Genomic DNA, 16,042 nt, shown 5'->3' on the forward strand with positions numbered 1-16,042 from the left:
TTAACATAATATTATATAAGTATATAAATTATACACATATATCTATATTATTAAGTTTTAGTTATTAAATTATTACCTTTTAAATATTATATAAGTATATAAATTATACACATATATCTATATTATTAAGTTTTAGTTGTTAAATTATTACCTCTTAAATTATTAAACATTTGAAAATAAGTTTAGGATTAAAACACTCTATTAACTGATTTTAAAGCCTGTCAAAACAATTACATTGTATAATATATTTATACATAATGGTACTATTGTGATTTAAAAATTATAGTTTCCAAAAGCAATTCAATTTCTAATTGAAATATGATTATAATACTTCAGCAGGACAATATAATAAAGAATATGAAGTGCAATTTCTATAAACATTAATATTAATATTTTCTCTATGGAAAAATAAATTAATTCCCTGAGATATCCTTTAAACAACAAATATTTAAGAAAATTTCAACTTTGACATTGTCTTTAAATAGCTGCAACATGCTGTAATAGCATTTGGACATCATTCTCTCACTTACGTTCCAATTTTTATTTGGACTTTCTTATTTAAATAGCAGTGGATATGCACTAAATAAATCAATATAAGTAATAATTTGTATACTTTATTATACCAGATCATCAGAATACTTAAAAGTATAATAAATTTCTAATTTCTTAAATTACTTGTTATAAAATTATATTTTATATAACTAAAACATTTTAATATGTCAAACTAGTAACTTCTCACTTGAGACTACAGGACTTCCTTCAACAGATACTCTCACAAGTAATGTTTATTTGAATTGCATTTCTGCAAAAATAGCATTATTATACTCTAGATGTGTAGATCCAATCTGCAGATGAAAAATAATCATGTTGATATTTTTAAAAGTAAACACCATGTTGTCAGTTACATGAATCTTAAACTAAGACTTGTGAAACCTTTGGTAATAAAAAATAACTGAAAATAACATTCTTCAGCAATGGTATTCAGTGGGGATATATTTGATAGTAAGTAAATCATTGGATCACAACAGACTGTGGAAAATTCTGAAACAGATGGGAATACCAGACCACCTTACCTGCCTCCTGAGAAATCTGTATGCAGGTCAAGAAGCAACAGTTAAAACTGGACACGGGACAACAGACTGGTTCCAAATAGGAAAAGGAGTACATCAAGGCTGTATATTGTCACACTGCTTATTTAACTTATAAGCAGAGTACATCACAAGAAATGCTGGGCTGGATGAAGCACAAGCTGGAATCAAGATTGCCAGGAGAAATATCAGTAACCTCAGATATGCAGATGACACTACACTTATGGCAGAAAGTGAAGAAGAACTAAAGAGCCTCTTGATGAAAGTGAAAGAGGAGAGTGAAAAACTTGGCTTAAAACTCAACATTCAGAAAACTAAGATCATGGCATCTAGCCCCATCACTTCATGGCAAATAGATGGGGAAACAGTGGAATCAGTGGCTGACTTTATTTTTGGGGGCTCCAAAATCACTGCAGATGGTGACTGCAGACATGAAATTAAAAGACCCTTACTCCTTAGAAGGAAAGTTATGACCAACCTAGATAGCATATTCAAAAGCAGAGACATTACTTTGCCAACAAAGGTCCGTCTAGTCAAGGCTATGGTTTTTCTAGTGGTCATGTATGGATGTGAGAGTTGGACTGTAAAGAAAGCTGAATGCCGAAGAGTTGATGCTTTTGAATTGTGGTGTTGGAGAAGACTCTTGAGAGTCCCTTGAACTGCAAGGAGATCCAACCTGTCAATCCTAAAGGAGATCAGTCCTGGGTGTTCATTGGAAGGACTCATGTTGAAGGTGAAAGTCCAATACTTTGGCCCCCTGATGCAAACAGCTGACTCATCTGAAAAGACCCTGATGCTGGGAAAGATTGAGGGCAGGAGGAGAAGGGGATGACAGAGGATGAGATGGATGGCATCACCAAGTCAATGGACATGGGTTTGGGTGGACTCTGGGAGTTGGTGATGGACAGGGATGCCTGGCATGCTGTGGTTCATTGGGTTGGGAGGAGTCAGACACAAGTGAGCAACTAAACTGAACTGAACTGAACTGAGCGACTGAACTGAACTGAATGTGAATCATATATGTAATTTTAAGTTTTCAGGAAGCCATGTTACCATCACATCAACAGGCTAAAAAGGAAAGAAAAAAAAAATCAAATTCATAATAAAAGCTCGCAGTACACCAGAATTAGAGGAAAACTTCCTCAGCTTGATAAAGAATATATACAAAGAATTACATCTAACATCATATGCAGTAGTGAAAAACTCATAGCTTCCCACTAGGCACAAGACAAGGTTGTCCCATGCCATCCTTCCTTTTTGACATTGAACTGAATGTTCTAGTAGGCACATTTTTAAAAAGTAAGAAGAAACAGGAAAAAAAATTGTGTTTAACAAAGTATTTTATTTAATAAAAATGTCTAAAATACTATCATTTCAACTTGTAATAACAACCAAAATTTATTAATGGGATGTTTAGCACAAACATGCATTTGTTTGTGTTAATTCTCTGAAATTCATTGTTTACTTCGTACTTGTATCATATCTCAGTTCAGACAAGCCATGTTCTAGGTGTTCAAAAGCACAAGTAACTGATAGCTTCCATACTGGCAAGCAAAGCTTTATAATACAAAATCTATAAATTTATTACACAACCTAAGATTGTATTATTGTATATTATGGCAGTTTGTAATCATTATTTCATACTGTGAAAGTATACTGATAGCAAAACTAGGCTTCTATATTTGATATGCATTTATTCACACTGATTAATTTGCCATACATTGTATTCTTCCTATTTCATACATCCTCTTCATAAATAACTGCTCTGATGTATAATTAAGATTCGTAAAATGTAGTTGTCATAAATTTATTTGCATTCTTAAAAAGTGAATTAGCTATGAGTTAGTATTAGCAAGAATAATCTCTCAGAAGCAAGCTTTAAACTGCAAGCTTTGAAATGCAAAAACAGAATTTGAGATCTACTCTGTGTGAGAGATCAAACATCTCACATAATCTGTTTTTCACTTTACTCTCCTGAGAGGGATGTGCAGGGCATCCATGATGCATTAAGGATCTTTCCTCAACAAACAGCCAACACCTATTAGGGAGGAAAGTTATGTGTAGCAATGAGGTGATAAGTTGGTGCAGAAAAGCATACGTGAAAAGCATTGTTTCCTTAGGATTCTAAGATGTTCTTACAATGCTCTAAGAATTATAGAAACCAAGTACTGAGAATGAATTGTCCAATTGGGAAAAAATGTTTCTGCATGAATAAAGTATAATATTATGTGTTTTCTAAACTACTTTTCAATGATAAAATTCTGTAGTCTATATTCTAATTAGGTAAAGAGAGGTGATGTGATGACCACTGAACCAGACTATTAGTTAAGAAGTTAATAATCCACAGAGGTAATGCTCCTGTTAATTTGCTGTGTGCTTTTTTCATCCTATTTACATTAAAATAATATTAAAAATAGAAATAAATTGAGCACTGAAAAGAAATACAACAACAAAAAAAGAAAATAACAGGTGCACAAAAATACATGAAAAGTTATCTATGTCCAAGTTGGCAGTGCAGGTGACTGTAGAAACATCACTGCAAGTTGGTATTACAAATGGTGAAAAAATCATTGAAATCCCTACTTCACTTCAAACCACAAAATCAGTTCTCCTGTATTTAGAAAACTTATGTATGAAAATCCTCTTGTTAAAATATTTAGAGAAAATGAGATATTTTCCAGAATGTATTGTTTGATTCAGTAAGGAAAACAAAATAAGAATGGATAAATATATACTTTGTGTATCACACAAAGGAAAAACAAGTATTTCAAGTTTTTTCACTCAATTGATTAATATATGAAGAAATGTTTAGCCTCATGGCTAATCAGGCAAAAAATATGTTAAACTATGCAAGAGTACCTGTTATTATGAGAAGGATATTGATCAAGAAAATCCTTATACATTGCTGGTGAGAGTATAATGTGATACAACCAGTTTGGAAAATAATTTGGCACTGCTGCTGCTGCTGCTAAGTCACTGTAGTCGTGTCCGACTCTGTGCGACCCCATAAAGGGCAGCCCACCAGGCCCCACCATCCCTGGGATTCTCCAGGCAAGAACACTGGAGTGGGTTGCCATTTCCTCCTCCGATGCATGAAAGTGAAAAGTGAAAGTGAAGTCACTCAGTCGTGTCCGACTCTGAGCGACCCCATGGACTGCAGCCTACCAGGCTCCTCCGCCCATGGGATTTTCCAGGCAAGAGTACTGGAGTGGGGTGCCAGTGCCTTCTCCAATTTGGCACTACATCATGTAACTGACCATTTACATACAATATGGCAATATCGTCTGTCCTTAAGTAGATACTCTTCCAAATGTGTTGCGTGTAGGCACCATGAAAAACATAAAAGAATATTTATTGCAACCTTAAGTGATATCCAGGAAGAAATCCAAATTCCAATGGGAAAATGGTTATAGTCACACAATGGGATATTAAAGCATGTAAGAGAACATTATAGCAACTAGGTAGGTAGGTAGATAGAAGATAGATAGATAGATAGATAGATACAATACACAAATGACTCTTCATTCTGGAAAATATATCATTTTCTGTAAATATTTTAACAGAGTTCATTTTAATGCTATGTGTCATAGCTTGAAAATATGTTATCTTATAAATACCAAATATTACTTCATAAAATAGTATTAATAATTAAAAATGAATTGACTAATAAAATATTTTGGGATGATGTTTTAGGAATACTCATTAAAGAGAAATGACCTAATAAAATATGTGATTAGCAATACTAATATAAAGAAACCTTTATTTTTAAATTATTTTATTAATAATTTAAATATATTACAAATGAAGCAGTTTGAATTAATTATATAATAATTGATTATTCAACATCCAACATTAAATTCACATAGCTACCACCAGTACCCTGGTGAACATCACTATTCAGTGATTTAAGATAAATTTAGAGTTAATGGTATCTACTAGTTTATGAGAGATTTATTCATTACTTTAACATAAAACTCAATGAATATTGTAAATCTCAGTTTTGAGGGAATGCTATGACTGTTTTTTTCTCCACTTAGTAAAATACACTGCAAATGTATAGCCATCTTGGAACAAATCAATTTTATTTTTTAAAGTTAGAATCTTAATTATGTCCCTTTGTGGGTTTAAAATTAAGACATTGTTGAAAAGCCAAATTTGTGTTCTATGTTCTCTTAATAAAGTTTTTATTCACTAAGCATTAAAATTATGTCAGTTTCTTTTCTTCTATCATCTGGCTTCTTTTGGCTTGTCTGCTGTAGCAAGATAAGACTGTTGCCATTTTAATAACCTTTTTTGAACTTAATAACCTTTTGAAAAAAATATCCTCTTGTTCTCATTCAAATAATCTAATAATGTTTTTTTTTTTTTTTTTTTAAAGGGAGGTGTACTATATACCTGTGAGCTCAACATTCAATAATATACAGGAAAACGTAGGAAAAGTCAGCATGGGTACCCTGATTCAGTGATTTTGCTTCTAGGAAATTTATGTGGCAAGTTTTATGGGTTTTGTCAAAATGAGAGCAGGTAGAGTGCAACAATCTGTTACTGTTTGTTCATATATTTTGTGAGCTTATTTTATTTACTATTTTTTCAAGGAAATGTTATAAGTGCTATGATCTGAATACTCCTAATGAAGAATGTTTTGATATTGCATTATTTTTTCATCATTATCAGGTACAAAGTAGTATATATAGTTTATAAAATCTGTTTTCACATTCTAGTCATATTAACAATAACTTCTAGTTGCAAAGAATTGTGAAAATGTAGTATTGGTGCATTTGGGTATAATTTGTTACTAAATCCTTTCAATGCCTTACAAACTTTTTTCAGTTTAATTTTGTTCACTTATAACTCATTAATTCAGTCATTAATTAACATATATCAAAGAAGTACTGAGTATGTGCCAGGCACTAGTTTAATAACAGACATTTTTTCTTTCCCTGTTTATTTGGGCATACAGAGATGTGATTAGGACTTTCATGGGAGATATACAAAGTGCTGTGAGAATGCAAAGTATCACCCGATACAGACAAGAGAGAGAATAAATACCAGGGAAGCCTTCTTAAAATAAATGTCTAAACAAAGTTATGAAGACTGTGCAAAAGTTTGTGGGTAACAAAGTGCTGGAGCATTTTTCTAATGGTACAAACTGTCTACCAAGACTAAAAGAGCTGACAGACTGTGTTTAATGTTGTGGAAGTGATTCTGTGCACCTCTATTACAGAGTGAGGCAGCGAACAAAAGGGTATTAGAGTTAGTATTGGAGAAGGAAATGGCAACCCACTCCAGTATTCTTGCTTGGAGAATCCCAGGGATGGGGGAGCCTGGTGGGCTGCCGTCTATGGGGTCGCACAGAGTCGGACACGACTGAAGCGACTTAGCAGCAGCAGCAGCAGCAGTTAGTATTAAATGCAACGTGGGGCTTGGATAGGAGTCCAACTGCAAGAGATTATATCAAATCAAAGCCAAAGAACTGAATATTAACTATCTATGTCTTATTCAGACCGTGTCCAATGTCTTAGCCAACTTGTCAAATGAGCAATTTTTTTATCATAATGATATCCACACATTACCCACAAATCCTGGATGAACACAATACTTAACCAACCCTATCAATTCTATTAAATATATATGAATATAGCAATTTATAGCCTGACTTTTGTCTCAAAAAATTGTTTAAAATAAAGTTTAGATTTACTGAATTGTTAAAATATTTAAGCTATTTTATTTCCAAGATGTAGTAATAAAATATGCATATTCTATTTTATATAATGCTCAATAGTTGTTTATTATATTTATTCATGGCAATTATGGTAACTTTAACACATTCCAAAAGAATAGCCAGTACTTTATCACAGAACCATTTGTCCTAGGAAATTTATAAACTTCTTAGTTCAGTTCCCAAGATCAAAATTGCATTCCAGCATTCATCCTAAACTAAATATTTTGTTGGCAATTTAAGGTTCAGTTGAAAATACAGGAACAGATTCTGCCATCAGCTATTTGAACTACTGTAGTTCATTAAGAATTTTACAATAATAAAAATAAAATGTTTTTCTTAGTTCAGTCACAAGGCCACAATAAGAGAGAATTTTTAGAATACCAACTTTCAGTTCATTGTTTGTGAGGATAAAGGTTTCATTTGAAAAAGTATCCATAATCAAATGATAAGTTATTTTGTTATCTGGGACAGTTTTGTCCTTATCTGTACAAGTTAAAGAGACTAAGAGTTTTAGCTGGAATATTTTCAGGAAGTTCAATTCTGTAATAAGTAAAATATGAGAAAAAATGTGATATAGCATGTTAATTTAGATTTATGCAAATGATAATACTTAATTTCAAATATTTTAAAAATATATTCTTTTAGATAACTACCTTTGCCAATTATAAAATTATAATGTTGGGGAACAAATGTTAAAGATTAAAAAAATATTTGGCATTCTTGCTTTAAGGCCTAGGAAAAATGAACAGCTATTATGTTGGATTAATAAGCAGCAACTTTAGTAACATACACACATATATTATCATTGAAGAAATGACAGTAGTACCCCAGCTTCATAAATTTTTTTATTTATACATCCTACAGCTAAAACTGATCTGAAATTACTTGCTCCATGCTCTTGCCCTTAGGCACATAAGTTATCATTTTCCCCATTTTTAAAACTAGGATGTTGAGAACCAGAGTAGTTAAATGACAATTAAAAAGACTGAAGGAAAGAATGAACCTTTGAATTTTTGCCTTCCTTGCACTATTATTTTCTTTGTGTTCTTGGTATTTAAAGCTGTCTTTTTAAAGAAATTTCCTAAAATTAATATTAGACTTGAAAATTAATATTGCTTTGATCACTCTAGGCACAGTTCAAGCTGTAGTAGTCCTGTTACTGTCTATTAAATTTGCTTAATGGTTAGCAGGGACTGCTAATTTTTATCTATATTCTTATGCTGCTTGCTGTGTCCCAGTTTTCCAACAGCTTCTGCAGTTGGCTTTGGGGGTCAGGAGGAAGAGAGGATGTGCTTAAAAATGAAATGTAAGTTGAAAGGCTGTGTTCAGTCTAGGCAAAGTGATTAAATATGTTGGATACATTCCACACGATCTCTCTGTCCAAGTGGTTAGAAGCAAAAGGCAACAATAGGACCAGGACGGAAGTCCAGGACTCAATAAGCCAGGATCCCTGAGCCCCAGCAGAGAGAAAGGAGTGCAACACCCTAGGGCCAATCAGCCTTTACTACTGTTCGCAGAAGGGGCAAAGAAATGCTGAATGAATTTAGCCACTGATTAAAAAAAAAAAATTGTCACTGGTATTACAGAAACCAGTGTTAAATATCCTGACCAATAAAAACAGATTTGTATTTTTAAGAGAATATTTCTCATTTTAATTACTTAAAATACTTTAAGTTTGAAAATTAGATGGAATAAAAAGTGAGTTGTCAAATTTGTTGACAGAATGTTTTAGAGACCAAAAATTCTAATATTTTTCCAGTAAGATTCAGTAAACTACTAGCTATAATGGGAAATGAAAGCAAACTACAATTGGAGTATCCACAGAATTATTGTTTATTCTTTTCATCTCAGGTTTTTAATAAAATATATTTCTGGAAAAAAGTTTACAAACTAGAAATTGATTTTTGAAGTAACAGTAGTATAATGGCACTATTTCTATATGTGGATTTTGGATTACGTTTCATTTCTACAAAGTTATCAAATATATGTCAGCAGAAGTATTTCTAAAATATTATTTGAATGGTTTAAGTAAGTTATTCAAGAGCAGACCACCAAACAATTCTATAGGATTGTATAAATATTGTTTGGGCTCTGTAAGTTAAAGGTCTGATTAAGCAGGGGCTGCTTCTATTGCTCAGCTTGCAGGCAGGACTGTCAAAAGTTCTACTCCATGTAGTTGATTTTAATTCCATCTAGATTGTCTTCTGTTACTTGATGATATAAAGCACACGTATCTATGGTTTTCCTCAAAGGTGGATCACTGAATACACTGTTGGAATGAGATATGCGACGAGAATACCAAAGAGTATGTTACCAGAGTTCTCCCAGAACAGATTAAGAATTTTCCAAGCAATCAGATATTCTGTAGGGGAAAATGTACTAGGGATCAGGAAATCTGTGCTTCAGTGAATGAAATCTGACAAATTTGGTACACCTTTTATATAATGGAAATAATTTCTCATGCCTGCACCTTAAAATCTATATGTAATTAAAAATCTATTTTTATGTAGCTTTAGATCTATCTGTAAATTAATGCCAAAAATATTTTTTAAATGAATGGTGGCGCTAATGATAAAGAATCTGCCTGCCAACACAGGAGAGACGGGTTCCATCCCAGGGCCGGGAAGCTCCCCTGGAGGGGGAAATGACATCCCTCTCCAGGATTCTTGCCTGGGAAATCCCATGGACAGAGGAGCCTAGTGGGCTACAGTCCATGCAGTCTCAAAGAGTCAGACACCACTGAGCATGTGTGGGCACATGCACACACGCCCGCACACACACACACATACACACACACACACACACACACATCCATACACATATATAATTTTTAATGTGATAGTTGTTTTACCTCCCTGTAATCAAGGAGTTAGACAAATGTCACTTTTTGTGTTCCTTTCTAGCTTTATTTTTATAATAATCTGAGTCAAAATAAAGCAGGTCTAACTGTACCAGAGATGCTGAAAATTAGTTAATAATACGGTAAAGAGGGAAGGAAGGACTTATTCTTCATTCCAGGAATAATATGTTGTTTATACATTTATTTTTCTTTCAATGCCAAAATCTGAACAATTTTGCTATAATAACTTACATGTAAATATCCTGAGTTGCATTGAGGGGGATTGTCATTAACATCTTGTAGAATCACTGTGAGTATTCCAGTTGTGGAATATACTCGTTCATTGTCATAAAGTATAAAACATAATACCCAAAAATGTGGGGTGGCTGCATCTTCATAATCCAAAGGATAGACAGTTGTAACCTCTCCTGAATCTAAAAAGCAGACCATGCATATTTGTTCAACATTCACAAGGTGAAAACATAAATTAAAATAGTGATATGGAGAAAATAGTTCTGCAGATAAATTAAAGGACAAAACAGTTGCTGATTTGATGAGGCTTATAAATCAGTCACCATTCAGTATCTATGGGGAATGGTTAGTGACATGCAAGGGAAGACCTCCTGAACTACATAAGTCAGAAAGCATTTCATAAGAGGGTCATGTTGGGAGGGGTGATGGGTGCACGATGAAGCCTATACTGAGTGCTGAAAAACAAGCACAGGAAATCCAGATAAAGAAGACTGGTGAGAGTGGAGGTTGCAAGGAGAGAGTCATGGTAAAGAGAAGCCAAAAGAGAAGAAGAAATAGGATGTACACTCCAGATAAATGGAATAACACATGGAGGGGCAGAAATATGTACAAGAACAGAGTATTTTGAGAAAAGCAAATTGCACTGCTGAGGACTGGGTGAGAGTTTGAATTATAATAGTGATGGAAAAAAAGGATTTTAATCTGTATTTAGCAGATAGAATTGATAAACATATTCTAGCTGATTAGGCATCTGTCTTGGAAAGAACAACAGAAGTAGAGTGAAAACAATAAAAGAAATTCTTAATAATTTTACTATATCCCATCCACTTTTTTTAAATTTATTTTTCTCACAAGTACCAAATTTATTTCAAGGCTTTTTAATGTATTTAAAATGTATTGCATGGGAGGAAAATTGAACTATTTTAAAAGATTGTCAAATATATAGATATTTTATAAGGATGGATTTAGAAATAGAAAAACTTTCAAAATGAGCACGTTGAAAAGATTTGAGATAAATGCAACTCCAAAAACTTTGCTAGAAAATGTAGTTAACAAAAACTGTTTATTCACTAGACTTCTGTAATACTTTCATGCCTTTTAATAGGAATTATGTTCATGAAGCACATTAGTAACACAGTCTTGGTTAATAAAGTCTTTCACTGTTTCCAGTTTCCCCATCTATTTGCCATGAACTGATGAGACCAGATACCATGATCTTAGTTCGTTGAATGTTGAGATGTAAGCCAGTTTTTTCACTCTCATCTTTCACTTTAATCAAGAGGCTCCTTAGTTACTCTTTGCTTTCTGCCATAAAGGTAGTGTCATCTGTATATCTAAGGTTATTGATATTTCTCCTGGCAATCTTGATTCTAGCTTGTGATTCAACCAACCCAGCATTTCACATGATATATTCTGCATTTAAGCTAAATAAGCAGGGTGACAATATACAGCCTTGACGTACTCCTTTCCCAATTTGGAACCAGTCTGTTATACATGTCTGGTTCTAACTGTTGCTTCTTGACTTGCATACAGGTTTCTCAGGAGGCAGGTAAGGTGGTCTGGTATTCCCATTGCTTTAAGAATTTTCCAGAGTTTGTTGTGATCCACACAGTCAAAAGCTTTGGCATAGTCAATGAAGCAGAAGAAGATGTTTTTCTGGAATTCTCTTGCTTTATCTATGATCCAATGGATGCTGGCGATTTGACTTCTCCTTCCTCTGCCTTTTCGAAATCCCTCTTGAACATACATTATATATGCTTTAAGTATTCTTAATACTTTTATAATTTTTTAGATACTGGTTTTCTAAATGGCCAGCTCTACTGAATTTGAGAAGTTACAATGCTCTAACCCATGTCAGATAGTTGACAAGTTGTATTAAATTTATTTATTTATTTTTGGATTCTCTTCTTTGTTGTTAATTTTTTGAAGGATAATTGCTTTATAGAATTTTGTTGTTTTCCGTCAAACCTCAGCATGAATCAGCCATCAGATCAGATCAGATCAGTCGCTCAGTCGTGTCCGACTCTTTGTGACCCCATGAATCGCAGCACGCCAGGCTTCCCTTTCCGTCACCAACTCCGGAGTTCACTGAGACTCGCGTCCATTGAGTCAGTGATGCCATCCAGCCATCTCATCCTCTGTCGTCCCCTTCTCCTCTTGCCCCCAATCCCTCCCAGCAGCAGAGTCTTTTCCGATGAGTCAACTCTTCGCATGAGGTGGCCAAAGTACTGGAGTTTCAGCTTTAGTATCATTCCTTCCAAAGAAATCCCAGGGCTGATCTCCTTCAGAATGGACTGGTTGGATCTCCTTGCAGTCCAAGGGACTCTCAAGAGTCTTCTCCAACACCACAGTTCAAAAGCATCAATTCTTCGGCACTCAGCCTTCTTCACAGTCCAACTCTCACATCCATACATGACCACAGGAAAAACCATAGCCTTGACTAGACGGACCTTTGTTGGCAAAGTAATGTCTCTGCTTTTGAATATGCTATCTAGGTTGGTCATAACTTTCCTTCCAAGAAGTAAGCATCTTTTAATTTCATGGCTGCAATCACCATCTGCAGTGATTTTGGAGCCCAGAAAAATAAAGTCTGACACTGTTTCCACTGTTTCCCCATCTATATCCCATGAAGTGATGGGACCAGATGCCATGATCTTCATTTTCTGAATGTTGAGCTTTAAGCCAACTTTTTCACTCTCCTCTTTCACTTTCATCAAGAGGCTTTTTAGTTGTTCTTCACTTTCTGCCGTAAGGGTGGTGTCATCTGCATAGCTGAAGTTATTGATATTTCTCTGAACAGTCTTGATTCCAGCTTGTGTTTCTTCCAGCCCAGCATTTCTCATGATGTACTCTGCATAGAAGTTAAATAAACAGGGTGACAGTATACAGCCTTGACGTACCCATTTTCCTATTTGGAACCAGTCTGTTGTTCCATGTCCAGTTCTAACTGTTGCTTCCTGACCTGCATACAAATGTCTCAAGAGGCTGATTAGGTGGTCTGGTATTCCTATCTCTTTCAGAATTTTCCACAATTTATTGTGATCCACACAGTCAAAGGCTTTGGCATAGTCAATAAAGCAGAAATAGATGTTTTTCTGGAACTCTCTTGCTTTTTCGATGATCCAGCAGATGTTGGCAATTTGATCTCTGGTTCCTCTGCCTTTTCTGAAACCAGCTTGAACATCAGGAAGTTCACGGTTCACATATTGCTGAAGCCTGGCTTGGAGAATTTTGAGCATTACTTTACTAGCGTGTGAGATGAGTGCAATTGAGCGGGATTTTGAGCATTCTTTGGCATTTCCTTTCTTTGGGATTGCAATGAAAACTGACCTTTTCCAGTCCTTGGCCACTGCTGAGTTTTCCAAATTTGCTGGCATATTGAGTGCAGCACTTTCACAGCATCATCTTTCAGGATTTGGAATAGCTCATCTGGAATTCCATCACCTCCACTAATTTTGTTCATAGTGATGCTTTCTAAGGCCCACTTGACTTCACATTCCAGGATGTCTGGCTCTAGGTCAGTGATCACACCATCGTGATTATCTGGGTCATGAAGATCTTTTTTGTCCAGTTCTTCTGTGTATTCTTGCCATCTCTTTTTAATATCTTCTGCTTCTGTTAGGTCCATACCATTTCTGTCTTTTATCAAGCCCAGAATCAGCCATAGGTACACATATATTATCTCCCTTTTGAGCCTACCTCCCATCTCCTGCCCCATCCCACCCCTCTACATTGATACAGAGCTCCTGTTTGAGTTTCCCAAGTCACATACTAAATTCCCATTGGTTATCTATTTTACATATGTTAGTGTAAGTTTCACTGTTACTCTTTCCATGCATCTCACCCTCTCTTTCCCTCTCACCATGTCCATAAATTTATTCTTTATGTCTGTTTCTCCACTGCTGTAAATAAATTCTTCAGTACCATTTTTCTAGATCCATCTATATGCATTAGAATACGATATTTACCTTTCTATTTCTGACTGACTTCACTCTGTATAATAGGTTCTATATTCATACACCTCAACAGAACTGACTCAAATGCATTCCTTTTTATAGCTGAGTAATATTCCATTGTGCATGTGTACCACAACTTCTTTATCCATTCATCTGTCCATGGACATTAGGTTACTTCCATTAGGAAGTACATAATGTTATTGTACATAGTGCTGCAATGAAAATGGGATACATGTGCCTTTTTCAGTTTTGGTTTCCTCAGGGTTTACGCCCAGGAGTAGGATTCCTGGGTCATATGGTGGGTTTATTCCTATTTTTAAGGCATCTCCATACCATCTTCCATAGTGGCTGTATCAAGTTACATTCCAGCCAACAGTGCAAGAGCATTCCCTTTTCTCCACACCCTCTCCAGCATTTATTGTTTGTAGACTTTTTGATGATGGCCATTTTGACTGGTGTGAGGTGATATTTCATTGTAGTTTTGATTTGCATTTCTCTAATAATGAGTGGTGTTGAGCATCTTTTCATGTGTTTGTTAGCCATCTGTGTGTATTCTTTGGACAAATGTCTGTTTAGGTCTTTGGCCCATTTTTTGATTGGGTAGTTTGTTTTTCTGGTATTGAGTTGTATGAGCTGCTTGTATATTTTGGAAATTAATCCTTTGTCAGTTGTTTCATTTGCTATTATTTTCTCCCATTTGGAGGGCTGTCTTTTCACTTTGCTTATAGTTTCCTTTGCTGTTCAAAAGATTTTAAGTTTAATCAGGTCCCACTTATTTACTTTTGTTCTTATTTCCATTACTCTAGGAAGTGGGTCATAGAGGATCTTGCTTTGATTTACATCATGGAGTGTTCTGTCTAAGTTTTCCTCTAAGAACTTTATAGTTTATGGTCTTACATTTAGGTCTTTAATTCATTTTGAGTTTATCTTTGTGTATGGTATTAGGAAGTATTCTAATTACATTCTTTTACATGTAGCTGTCCAGTTTTCCCAGAACCATTTATTTAAGAGGCTGTCTTTGCCCCATTGTATATTCTTGCCTCTTTTGTCAAAAATAAGGTACCCATAGGTGCATGGGTTTATTTCTGGGCTTTCTATCTTGTTCTGTTGGTCTATATTTCTGTTTTTCTGCCAGTACCATAAGGTGACTGTAGCTTTGTAGTATTATCTGAACTCAGGAAGGTTGATTCCTCCAGCTTCATTCTTCTTTCTCAAGACTGCTTTGGCTATTTGGAGTCTTTTGTGTTTCCATATGTGTTGTGAAACTTTTTGTTCTAGTTATGTGAAAAATGCCATTGGTAATTTATTGGTAATCTAATAGGCATCACATTGAATCTGTAGATTGTGTTTGGTAGTACAGTCATTTTCACAATATTTATTATTCCTACCCAGTAACATGGAATATCTCTCCTTCTATTTATGTAGTCTTTGATTTCTTTCATTCAGTTCAGTTCAGTTCAGTTCAGTCACTCAGTCGTGTCCGACTCTTTGCGACCCCATGAATCACAGCACGCCAGGCCTCCCTGTCCATCACCAACTCCCGGAGTTCACTAAAACTCACGTCCATCGAGTCGATGATGCCATCCAGCCATCTCATCCTCTGTCGTCCCCTTCTCCTCTTGCCCCCAATCCCTCCCAGCAGCAGAGTCTTTTCCAATGAGTCAGCTCTTCGCATGAGGTGGCCAAAGTACTGGAGTTTTAGCTTTTAGCATCAGTCCTTCCAAAGAACACCCAGGGCTGATCTCCTTCAGAATGGACTGGTTGGATCTCCTTGCAGTCCAAGGGACTCTCAAGAGTCTTCTCCAACACCACAGTTCAAAAGCATCAATTCTTCGGTCCTCAGCTTTCTTCACAGTCCAAATCTCACATCCATACATGACCACTGGAAAAACCATAGCCTTGACTAGATGGACCTTTGTTGGCAAAGTAATGTCTCTGCTTTTCAATATGCTATCTAGGTAGTGTCTTATAGTTTTCTGTGTACATTTCTTTTGTCTCCTTAGGTAAGTTTATTCCTAAATATTTAATTCTTTTTGTTGCAATAGTGAATGGGATTGATTCCTTAATTTCTCTCTCTGATTTTTCAGTGTTAGTGTATAGAAATGAGAGTGATTTCTGTGTATTGATTTTGTATCCTGAAACTTAGCTAAATTCAATGATTAGCTCTAGTAATTTTCTGATACTA

This window comes from Bos grunniens, chromosome 4 (assembly GCF_055505025.1).
Source record: "Bos grunniens cultivar Pamir isolate PY7600 chromosome 4, Bosgru_T2T1.0, whole genome shotgun sequence".
Taxonomy (NCBI): Eukaryota; Metazoa; Chordata; class Mammalia; order Artiodactyla; family Bovidae; genus Bos; species Bos grunniens.